Genomic DNA, 12,539 nt, shown 5'->3' with positions numbered 1-12,539 from the left:
GTTTTCATATTTTATTTTTCCCGGGTAATAAAATACCCCGAAAAATTTTCAGCCCGATAGCTCTTAAGACGGCTGAGTAAAACGCATTCGCACAGACGGACGGACGGACGGACAGACGGACATGGCTATATCAACTCAGCTTCTCATACTTTATGGGGTCGGAAAAGTCTCCTTCTGTGCGTTACAAACATCTGACCAATTTTATAATACCCTCTGCAAGGGTATAATAATCTAATGATTGAAACTATCTAACTATATACATACTTACAACACGAGATCGAGATTGCAAAACAAAATAATTATTAATGAAAAAAACAAAAGAAACTCCAAAGGACTTGTTATATTTTTTTAAAAAAACAAAAACTAACATTATATATGACTAATGACATTTGTATGTTGTATGTGTTATGTTTAACTACTGAACTTTTCGTTACTTTATGCAAAAATAAAAAAATAAAAAAAAGAGAAAAATACACAAGTTGAGAAGAGAATAACTTACAAATAAGTAGCTATATGCAAGCTGACAAGCAGATTTAGCCTCGAGTAATATACATTAAGCCAAGAAACAAAACCAAATACCAAAACATCAAGTAAACCCAAAATTGTGAAATGCAAATGCAAAAGCGAATGTATGTATTATGGGAAAGAAATCGTAACTCAAGTTGAAAACATAAAACCAAATTGAAAATGCAGAAATAAACATGAAATCTATAAACATAACCGAGTCTTTCGTTTCGTTGTATTTGATAGAAGTCAATGGAACTGCGGTACGAGTTGCTTCCAACCAGCCAAACAACCACCCAACCCTGGGAAAGTACATTAACAAAATATTATCAGCAAGTACAAAAGTAAAGCTGATTACTGCCGGCGACAGTTGTAAACTTCTAAATAACTGCCAAGGCTTGCGAGTTGGCTGACAAATTGCAAAATTTTCTTCAAAAGCCCCTTAGCAACGTTCGCGAAAGGCGCTGGTACGCGCGGCGTATGAGTGATTTTTATTTGGCAGATAATTTAACCGGCGTCATGGCAACGATACCAGTGGCCCACGCTTTCTAATCTCTTCCTACGTCTCCATCGCCGACCCTTCCCTTCTGCAACACTTGGCAAAAGTAATTTGTCATATTGCTGCGCCTTCCTGACCAAAGTAACTTCAACTTGAGACTGGAAAAACACTTTGAATACTTTAAATAACACAACATACGGCCCCAAACTCTGTGTGCTTCAGCCTCCACGGCCGCGCTGTAAGAAAATAAGAAAAGCAAAAGTTTTTGCAATTTTATAGGGCGTTATAAATTAAATTTATTTACGAAAAAGGTGACAGACTCGGCAAAGTTCCTCCGCAAAAGTCAGGCCTTCTCTCACCACTCCTCCAACACTCTTAAAATTGGTATTTTTTAAAACTCATAAAGTAACATAATGTAGCCCATGTGCAATATTGCAAATTTTTGCCAAAAAAAAAAAAAAAAAACAAAAAACACAATATATAAGACACGACTGAAGTTTGAACCGCCGTAAGTCGGTCTATTGTCTCAAAACGAATATACCTATGGAAAGTGCTTGTTGAGCGAAAGCATTGAAATATGTTTACATCTCAATTTATGAACTAATTGAATGACTGCAAACAAGTCGGTGATGATCTCGAGATATAGTGTGCCCTTAGATGTCATTGCAGAATTCTTAATAACTCAATGCAATTTACCATCATCATCTATTGAAATCAAAGTACTTCACAATGCATGCCAGCCTCCAATAGCTACTTAGTGCTACTTGGTGTTTAGACTGAATTCCATTAATGTTTTAAGCCGATTAAGTAATATATGAACTTAATCTGATAATTTGCCAACAGATTTGTGTTTGACCTTTTACCAATTAGAATTGAATATATCAACGACAATACGGGGTGCTTGTGGCACAAGGAATCCTTGTACTCTAATTGATTCAAGAAATTCCCACATAATTCATTTAATGTCTTTCATTTGGCTAGTATTGTCCATACGAATTAAGGTCTTTGAAGTCGATTATGTACATAGATAACTAGTCTGTCAAAACTAAAATATTGTTATCAATCATTAATTGTATTCAATCGTCCGATGAAGTTATGGGAAGAAAGTTATTATTAAATGAATTACTGCCGAAGAATATATTATATATAAAAATTTAGCCAAACAACAACAAAACCCAAGGAAAGTCGATCATAATGAATGCGCGTGTAAATCAAAATTCATTCATCAAAGTCTAAATGAAATCGTTCGCATTTGACGTCTGCTACTTGACTCTCTTGGGGCCAAACACGCTATTATTCTCTGTCTTGCTTCCATTACGTTCTTGCTGCTTGCCAATATATAGAGTGGTTCATAATGTCAGGCAAGAGATCGGAGGGGTCAAGGGGAGAGAGAGCCAGGTACAATCATCGCTCACAAGATGCCACTAATTTGGCCCTGACAGTTGACAGGCGACATGTTGGATGTTGGGTGTCAAAAGCATAAACACAATTTTAAATGCCATGGCAGTCGCAAATTTTCTTTCATTTTTTATCAAATTTTAATATTTAAATGCACAAAGAGTGTCAAATAGTCCTGTGCGCTATCACTCAGTCAGTCAGTCGTTCAGTGAGGCTGTCACACACATACACACACACACCCATCCATACACACACTCAGCCACAGACACACCAACAATCAAGAAATAGAAATCAAATTCGGTGCCATCGTTTCTCTTCCTTTTTTATGGAGTTTTAATAACTTTGACATGTACAACAGACGACAAGCACCCCATCAGCAATCTCTTTCTCGATCCCAGTGACATGGAGCTGCAACATGTGTTGCTTTCGTCAGCTGGATCCTGTTATTATTGTAAGTTGTTTGTGTGTTTGCCCCTCCCCTTCCGTGTTGCGCGACACGAACGCGACACTAGCAGAAATAACAAATCTCTTTTAGATTTACGCACACATTTTTGGATGTGGCAGCAAAATATTTTTATTACAAATGCAAATATTGACGCTGTGCATGCAGGTAAGTATTCAGGTAGAGGCAGACGCCATTTTACCCAGTATGTGGCTAAGCAGATTATGCGGCAAATTCAAGTGAAAGCAGCAAGTGGCACAAGTCTTGGCGCCACACTCGTTTCTCTGCCATTATAGTTGATTTAAAAGGTAGCAGATTTGAATTCTACAAATAAAATAGTATTTTTACGAAAGATACTTTTACTAAAAATGAACTTTGAACTAAATTTTATAGTTTAGGCTAACAATTATTCAAAATTCTTGAATAATTGCAAGTTGTTCCTTTAGGATATCGTCTCCAAAAGAGTTTCAAAAAGTTACTACTTTAAAGAGCAACTCTGTTTTAAACGCAAATGTTTATTTGCCCGCCTAAATTCGAGTGCGCAGAATCGCTCTTGATTTCGTATAGGAGAATTCGCCGTAAATTTGTGTTGATATGCCGCCAAAGGACTTGGCACGATGCCCACAATTTAGTTAGTGGCCAGTATTCAACCGAAGCACACATCACAGCTCCGAAGTGCTGGAGTCCAACTGCGATTGCCGTACGCAACGTAGGGCCGTAGAAAAAACAATTGAGACCTCTGACCGACCATCGACCACCGACCTCCGTTCACAGAAAGACCGTCCAACCTGGACGCCTTTCGTCCACCACACATGTCACACATATCTATAGCAAAATACAAATAAAGTAACCAAATCGAAAGTGGCTATGACAGCTGTTGGCGACGGTCAGCGTTTTGGCGTTCGCGCTCGCGACATTACCGTCTGACTTAAGTGCCATTCCAATAGCTCGAACAGCCGGTTGTTTTATTGGTCCTGGGTCCTGGTCTTGGTCCTGATTCTGGTTCTTATTCTGGTGCACATGTGCGTGTTTCGATTTTCGCCCGACACTCGTAGAAATAAGGTACAAAATAAGCGAAACCCGATACAAAAGTCTAACTACGTGAGTTGTGTCAGTGTCTTTTTATATCTGTGACTGTGTCTGCGTCTGTATTTGTATCTAAATCTGTGGGGTTGTGCAATTTACTCTTGTACGGGTGAGAGTATATGTATGTGTGTGTGCTGGGTCTCTTGTACGTGTTTACGTTTATTGGTCCCGGTCTTGGTCTTGGAAAACGTGCGGCCAGTCCTTGTGAAAATCATAAGAGAAATACCATTTTTACAAATCGATTTCGCTGATTTTGGACAGCAATAAAAATAGCTCTACTACATACATTCGGGCTAATGACAAATTAAATTGTTTGAACAACAATAGCGATAGAAAAGGCAACAACAACTACAACCAAAAGGCATTAAAAAATTAAGAAGCGCGCGTGCAAGAAGTTAACGAAGCTGTTATCAACCAAAAGAGAAACAGCAACAAGAACAACAACTGAAACACATCGACAACAATAAACTGCGATAAAAGCAACAAACAAACGAAAAGTTTCCTTTTTGGATATTTCTGTGTATATGTTGTTACTTTTTTTTGTCGTGTTATTCCGTTGGTATTACCAGCCCGCCGCAGTCGGAGCCGCAGCCTACGGCTAAAAGTTGCTCCCCCAACGACCCCATCAAGCTGCAAAACGCAAATGAAGAACGACAATGACGGCGTCGAGGTCCTCCAACACTCCACCATACTCAACCTTACTCCATGCCATACCGATTCCTGCCGCGGACGCATAGCGCGTGTTGAGCAAGTAAGCAAACAATAAAAACGAAACTTTCTTCCTTCTACCAGCTTCAGCGCCATTTGGTGTTGCCTGCTTTCAGGCGCAGCACGAAACTCGCACCAAAAACCGAGAGAACGAAACAAAAAACTCAAGTTAAGCACCATTTTTAGCGGTTACGTAAATTGGAATTGCTGTCTGTCTGTCCTGTACACGGTGAGCAGAGGTCAGCGGTCGTCAGTCAGATAGCATACCTCTGACCGCCCTCGATCCCTCCCAACCCATCAACAATGTTGCTGCTGCTGTCACACTGTGCTGCCCTTGTTGTGCTTTAATAAAGTTAAAATTGTTAGTTGTCTGACATTTTTAATACTCCGCCAACATTGACTAAGTAGGCCAGATTGTCGCACACTGTCTGCCATTCTAATGATACATAAAATCGAATGGTGTCCATACCTGTACAGTGGTAATTGTCTATGTGAGACAATTTTTGTTTTTAGTGATATTTCTTTAATCTGTTTTAAAGATTTCAATACTATGGTGAGCTTTGGTTCAAAGACTTGTGCTGGGTCATGCTGGCATTTGCCATTTGCCACTTGATTCGCAACCTGAACCTCCCCATGTTGGCCCCAAGTGGGTCGGCAGCTTCTTCTGCTGCTGCTGCTGCACTTCTCACTTTTCACTTTTTTTGCCGTTTCGTTGCCATTTTGCCTCTTTGTATTTTTATATGACCTTTTTCTATCGATTTTCTAAAGCCAGGTCGTTTGCACCTGCACTTAATTGAAAATTTAGCTTCCATTCGAATCAAATTTAGCAAACACAAAAAAAACAACCAAACCAAAACTACACACGCCCACCTGCTTAGCATTCAAATTGAGTCTGTTCCAAGTAATACAGAGAAACTTTTACCAGCATAAATTTGAAAACTAAAATGGACAACATCCTTTCAAACATATGCAAATACACATACCACAGGCAGTCAGACGGACGGACGGACAGCCAGACTGACTGTCGGCAGACAGACACGCAGATTGTCATACACAAATTGAAACTTTTCACGTTACGCTCGAAAAAGTTTCAACTCAACTAATACAGAGTTGCGTTTGGGATTGTTGCTGTTGTCTATGTTTTATTTGCTGTAAAGTTTCGAATTGTTTCAAATTCACTAAATTTGTTGAGATTTTAGAACGCACCGTTACACCCTCCCTCCACGCCCAGACTATAGTCTCTCAATCACGAAATGAATACCTAAAACAAATATGTATGTATATATACATATATGCGTTATCCATCGATATCGAGTAATGCCCTTAAAGCTTTGGCAATATTTACGCATAAATGTTTTAAATGTAAACGGCGTCTTTTATACTTGCAATATTTCATCGTCTACCCCCCTCTATGGCAGCTTCTCAAATGTCTTTCGATAAATGGGTGGATAAATGATAAATAGAATAAATGCCTTTAGCCATTTTTGTTTGCCACTCCGAGATAGCAAGGCCACTGGGGACGGGCACAGGGACTGATGATGGGGCGTGGCGTCAGTCCTTGTTGTTATTCTGATTTTCGTCTCTGGTTTGGATTTAGCTGTAAGCTAATCAAATTCATGGCTGGCATAATGATGATTCCTTTCGTTTTTGTTTGAAAAATGTTGCCTTGTCTTCGATTTCTGTTTCTATTTGGATGTATGTGTATGTGTGTGTGGGATTGAAATTTTGATTAATGAAAAATGGCTAATGCAAAGCCTGAGTATGGTGTATACAAAAAATCATTATTGATACGGTATTATATCAATAAATTTAGATTTAGAAAGTCCACAAGATGATGGTCTCTTAAAATTGGCAAAAAACTAAACTAAACTATTCAGTGAATGTATATTTTTATATTTCCGACTATTCACACTCTTTCAATCAATGATCACATTGAAATTACCATTCCACAACGTTTCTTTTACATTTTCCGTTCACCCAATACAAAAAAGAAAACCACAAATTCTTGTTACACACAGCACATGAGAATCAACCGCTGTGAGGAAAAAACAGAAACTTAATTTCCAGACTATTTTTTGTTGTCTTTTCTTTTTTTGTTTTATTTTTTTGTTCCCTGCAATCAGCTAAGCAAACAAAAACCAAATTCGGAAACATTCTTAAGAAAGCATTTAAATCAGTTTTACATTTTCCGTAGGCACTCAACTGGAAGTGGAAATGGAAATTCCTTTTGCTCCATTTTGCCTTTTTGCATTTTATTAGCTCCTAAATACGATGATGATTTTTGCCTTTGCCCTTGAATGAAATAGCCATAGAGTGGATACAGTGGCAAATTAATAATATTAGTGTTAAGAATTGTAAGAGCTTTAATGGGTGAGGGGGGTCCTGGATGGTGGAGGTCGAGGTAGAGGGGGTAGAAAAGAGGCTTAACGGTTTTCTCATTAAAACAACTTCCGCCGCCAAAAGCCACTAAGATGGAGTCAACGCCAGAAAAGTGTTTGTGTCATTAAGTGGAGCTCAGAGGACTGAGACATCTGCCTTTGTTTGGCTATATGTGTGTGTTTGTGTGCGTGTTTTTGTGTGAGTGTCTTGGCTGATTGCTATTCTAACTCTGAATTGGTATACTGGCGTTTAGCAGTTATTGTTTGTATTCTTCAAGCTCTCTAGGTCTATTGCAAGGGAGTCGCAGAGAGAGGGGCTGGTCGAAAAATGTCAAACTGGAAAATTGTAATGGCAATTTCACTTTTCATTTGTATATACGCTTTGCAGAGAAAAAAGAAAAGGATCTTAGTCTGGCTATGAAATGCTTAGGGCAACCCTCGTTCATTCATACGTATGTTAGCAGAAGTATCCTTCATTGCTTCTGTTTGCTTTGCACTCGGCTCATTCTTCTTTGCATTTTCGTTTGCGTTTGCCTTGCTTTACCGTGCTTTCTTTCTCCTTTCTCTCCCTTTGCAACTTTAGAGACCATTGAGAAAGGCTTTTGTGTGATAGTTAGAGGTTCGTACAACACTAGCTCTCCTTTTCCGTGCAAACACTCGCACTCTCTCTCTGTCCCTATGACTTTCTCTCAGTCTCTCGAAACACTTTTTCTTTTTTTTCGGATTCAACTTTCGTTTTTGTGTTATGTCAGGCATGTGTAAGCGAGGCCTCCGATGTTTGCCTTTGTCCTTTCGTTTGGCCCATGGGCCCATGGCCCCATGGTCGGCCTAGGCCTTTGTCTCACTAAGCATTTTTATACCATACACCCATAGGGTGAAATGGTATATTAAAGTCGCCAAAATGTATGTAACAGGCAGAAGGAAGCATCTCCGACCCCACAAAGTATATATATTCTTGATCAGGATCAACAACCGAGTCGATCTAGCTATGTCCGTCTGTCAGTCCGTCCGTCCGTCCGTCCGTCCGTCCGTCTGTCCGTCTGTCCGTATGAACACCTAGATCTCGGAGACTATAAGAGCTAGAGCCACCAAATTTTTTATGTAGACTCGTGTAGTATGTAGAGTGATCAAGTTTATTTCAAATTTTTGCCACGCCCCTTTCCGCCCCCGCAATTTAAAAAAAGCGTTTATCTCAAAAACTATTCTAGCTAGAGACACCATATTTGGTATGTATATTCGCTTAGTAAATGCACACATTTTGTATGTATAAAAATTTTGCCACGCCCTTTTCCGCCCCCGTAATTTGAAAAACTTGATTATCTCCCGTATTTTTTTACCTCATGCAATCAAATTTGGCACACTTAAATTTAATACTAATATCTATCAAAATACCAATTTTGATCAAAATCGGACAAAAAACAGTCGAGTTATGCATATAAACGTTTTTCCATAAGGCCGGAGTTGGTCGTTGGCTGGTGGGGGCGCTAGGGTGCTCGTATGATTGAGTGAGCGAGATACTAAGATATGCTTGTAAGAAGCATGTGAAAATGCTTGAAATATTTGCTTTACTGGTGTATGGTATACCAAAGTCGGCGAGACGACTTACTTACTTCATTTTTCTTCTATTTTTTGACGGCGGACTGCCAGCAGCAGGAACAGCAGCAGCAGTAATAGGAGCGGAGCAGAACCCACACACATGTATTATTTATGCCATTATCGATTTTGTGTATAGGTTTCAATAGAGTTTCAGGTCTACATTAACCTGCCAAATTGAAATCATTGTTCAATTTACAACGGCCTGATGAGCTCCTCAACTTTTCCTTTGAACAAACGCAAAAGAATAAATATACACTTTCTCTTCACTTATTTTGTTTCAATTTACATTTTCAAGCACGCGTTGTAAGGAACTTCATGTAGAACCCCGAGTTACCTTGGTCGTGGATTTCGTGGATATCTTTACACTTTCGCGTTATATTTTCTGAAATATTCAAGAAAAATACAGAGAGAGTGAGATGTAGTTTAAGGGGGGAGAAAGATTAAATGATTGTATCATCCGGAATGCTTCTTTTGCCAAGGGTACAATCGTACAAGTACAAATTCGTTCCACAAAAAGTTGCCGCAATGTGGTCAAACATTGGCGACTTTTTCCCTTATTTTAATATTCGTCTTTTTAACAAAGTTAACGAAATGTTTTGGAATTGAATTTGGTAAAAGGACCAAATCATAAATGGTCAGTGGAGCACTGAAGAGCAGTGGAAAGTGCTCCGCCTAAGTACACAAAACTTTATTTACCGAGCTAACGCCTAAATTAAATTTTAAGCTGTTGATTTGCATTTTCAGCCTTTTTGGGGCACCCCCAGCCGCCCTCCAGCTGTTGATGCTCTGTTTATTGAAACCTGATTAGATTTAACAGCGGAGGGCCAAAAGAATCAACATTGAAATCACAATCAGGCGCAGGCTCATTAGATGAGGTTATTTACTTAAAGGGACCAAGTGAGGCAGCCAGTGAAAATGGCTTCTAATTAAGGAGCTCTTGCACACACACACACACAAACACAGACACAGACATAGGCAGTAAGACAGATTCATAAAAAAGGTTAAAGTTATTCATCGAGCGCGAAGGAGAAAGTTAAAAAAATGAGTTGACTTGCCCTTCCTTTCACATACTTGTTACATTTTTTCCTCTTTGGTTGTTATTTTTTTTCGCTGAGCCTTTTTAATGAAATTACGCGTAGGCGAGCGTCACTTCTCGGGAGCTGCCCCTGCTTCAGTCAGTGTGAGAGACGGGTCGCTGGGCCGTGACGTAGGGGTCGAGGCCTGACACAAAATGAAATTAGCCGCGTTCAACAAAACCAAAATCAAATTTTGTACTACAAAGAAGATGAAAAATACGATACACACATATACATATACATATACATATACATACACAAGTGAGACTGAAAGTAGGAATGGAAATGGGAATAGGAGTAGGGGGCTACCTAATTTACGCGACGAAGTAATTTCAAATGAACGACGAAGACGACGGAGAAGACGTTGGGAAAACCAATTTGCAAACAAGTCAACAATGGCTGGAATGGCAAAAAGTGCTCCGCGTAGGCAATAAGCCAAAGTGCAGCTAGCTACCGCTTCGCAAGATATGCAAAGTGACTACTGAATGACTTAGATGCCAGCATTGTGTATATGTATGTATACTCTCTTGGATGTTTACTAAAAGGCTTTCTAGGCGGGTAAGTAAGCGGCACCATGTAATGGAGCAAGTATTGATTGCAGCCCACAGAGTGTCCTCATTCCAGGTTCAGTCAGATGTAGAAACCATTAAAATCCTGTCGAATCAATAAAAAATTATACAACGTTAATTTGGGCGCTGATTCTCTAGCGCCTAACAAAAGTTTCCTTTCAAGCATATAGCATTCAAAATCAATACAAAAAGAAATAACAGTGAATATAGAAATAGGTTTGTTGAACCCCTTGTTCCGATTTTGTTCGACTCCATTATTATTCCTAGTTAACAATTTGAAATAGGCTTCATTCCAAAAGGCACACCGGCCCCAACTACGTATATACCTACGCAAGCATTCCGAATGCCCGTATTTGTCTATATACTGACTATAAAAACTGTTTGCTTAAGCAACAAAACACAAGACGCAAATATTCGCAAGATTACTTCACAGGACAGAACACATGGGGGAACATGCGTGAAGCGTCACTATAAGCGCTACCCGAGAGTAAACTCAAAATGAAAATCCTTTCCGCGCTTACATTGCACCCACCTTCGGGTTTGTTTCTTCCGCCCAGTGTGCGGTTGTTACTGCCGCAATTGTTTGCGCAAATCGTTAAAACGTTAATCAAACAGTAAGGAGCGCAAATGACGCGCCTGCGGCTGCTGTGGCTGATGTTGCTCATACCCACACAGCTTCAAACAAAGCGCACACCTGGGCCAACAACGCTTCTATCTATCTCTCTTTCTCGCACTCTTTCTTTGTGTCTGCCTGTATCCCTATGTCATTCTCTCGCTCTGTATCCTCGACTACATCCAGTTAACTGAAGCCAATCGACAACAACACAAAAAACACAATCGCAACAACAATAGATACAGGGGTCGGGGATGGAGGGGGCAACTGATGGCAAGATGCCATCGACGTGCGCAGCGGCAGCGGGATTTCAACATTTTCATTCACTTTGAACGCGCTCAATGTCTTTGTCCTGTATTGACTTAGCGGCAAGGACATCGATGAAAGCGACAGCAACAGGACTAACAAGGAAAAGCCTCAGAATTAATAGGTACATGCAAAGCCTCTCAATTGATTTTCAGCAGCAGCTCGTTGTCAATTATGTGGTCCGTATAGATGGATTCGGACTTTTGTTTTTCAGGCCACTCAGTCGGGCAAGCAGCAGCAGCTTCGGCAACAGAAGCTCCGATATAAGGACATTGCCTAGCCATCATGGCATTTTGTCCAGTGTCCTCCATGACGGCCACACACAGACACATTCATATAAAATGCACAATGAGGAACTTAATGCACTTGTCGTTTGTACTTGAATACTTTCAAGGGCACCAATCGCTGCCACCATACACACACACACACACCCTGACACACACACACAGAGATTCTCATGACCCTAAAAACGTATTTACTTATATACGAGTCTTTTTGTATGTGTGCCAGCTCATAAATATAAATCAGCTGTTGTCCATGATTCATTGAGTAAAATGTTGTCGACTGGCCCAGGACAATTTTATCCGTTTCCGTTTCCCCTCACGCCTTTCATTTGCCTTTGACTGTGCTCATGGAACTGTGTTAATATGCGTGGATATGCGTTGTTGGCCTTTTGTAGTGCCCCGGCTTTCAATTCCATTAGGACACAATGTCCCCTTTTTGACAGTTCGTTGTGTTGCTCCTGCTGCCACTACAATTGTTGTTGTTGCTGTGCTGTTGCTGAGTTGGCTCTGCGCCAGGACATTTCACTTGTTCAGTTGTTATTCATTAAATTTTCTTGCCTCGTGAATGATTTAGACAAGACAAGAAAAAACATTAAAAACTTTAAAGCCAGTTTTCTTTATTTTCCGACGGCAACAACATATTTCTGAATTGCTACCCATCTCTGGGTATATGTACATATGTACATATGTAACTATCTGCGAATGAAATATTCGAGTTGCTGGCCACGACACTAACTGCAAGGCGGGAAACTTTCTAATACAGCCGTTTGCCACATTAAGGCGCACTTGTGATCCAATTATAGGCCGTTTCGTTGCTCATCTCGCTGACCCACATAAATAATGCATAAGCCATAATCTACGACATAATGCGTTGCCAAATTGCCCCCTGGCAAGGGCAAAGTCAATGGCGAAGGCAAGCCAAGAGCAAGAGCACAAGTTATTCTTGGCCCCTGGAACATAATAACTGGCACTTGTCAAAATTTTTTATCAACGAGGCGTTGGTTTAGCAAGCGCCCAAAATGAGAGATCCATTCGCCTTTAAGTTACCTAGTGACATAGATAACTCTATGCTGAATCCTT

General features: G+C 40.1%; 1 protein-coding gene across 2 annotated transcripts in view; it reads left to right on the top strand.

Moving 5' to 3' along the window:
- Window positions 1-4,429: 4,429 nt before the first annotated feature.
- Window positions 4,430-12,539, top strand: part of LOC6651421 (octopamine receptor beta-3R) — a 46,521-nt gene continuing 38,411 nt past the window's right edge. For both annotated transcript variants that reach the window (XM_023180419.2, XM_002072620.4), the window contains exon 1: window positions 4,430-4,680. The gene's annotated coding sequence lies outside the window, so the exon portion shown is untranslated. The remainder of the gene's footprint in view (window positions 4,681-12,539) is intronic.

The sequence above is a fragment of the Drosophila willistoni genome, chromosome 3R (assembly GCF_018902025.1).
Source record: "Drosophila willistoni isolate 14030-0811.24 chromosome 3R, UCI_dwil_1.1, whole genome shotgun sequence".
Taxonomy (NCBI): Eukaryota; Metazoa; Arthropoda; class Insecta; order Diptera; family Drosophilidae; genus Drosophila; species Drosophila willistoni.
This window is presented reverse-complemented; position numbering and strand designations above follow the sequence as displayed.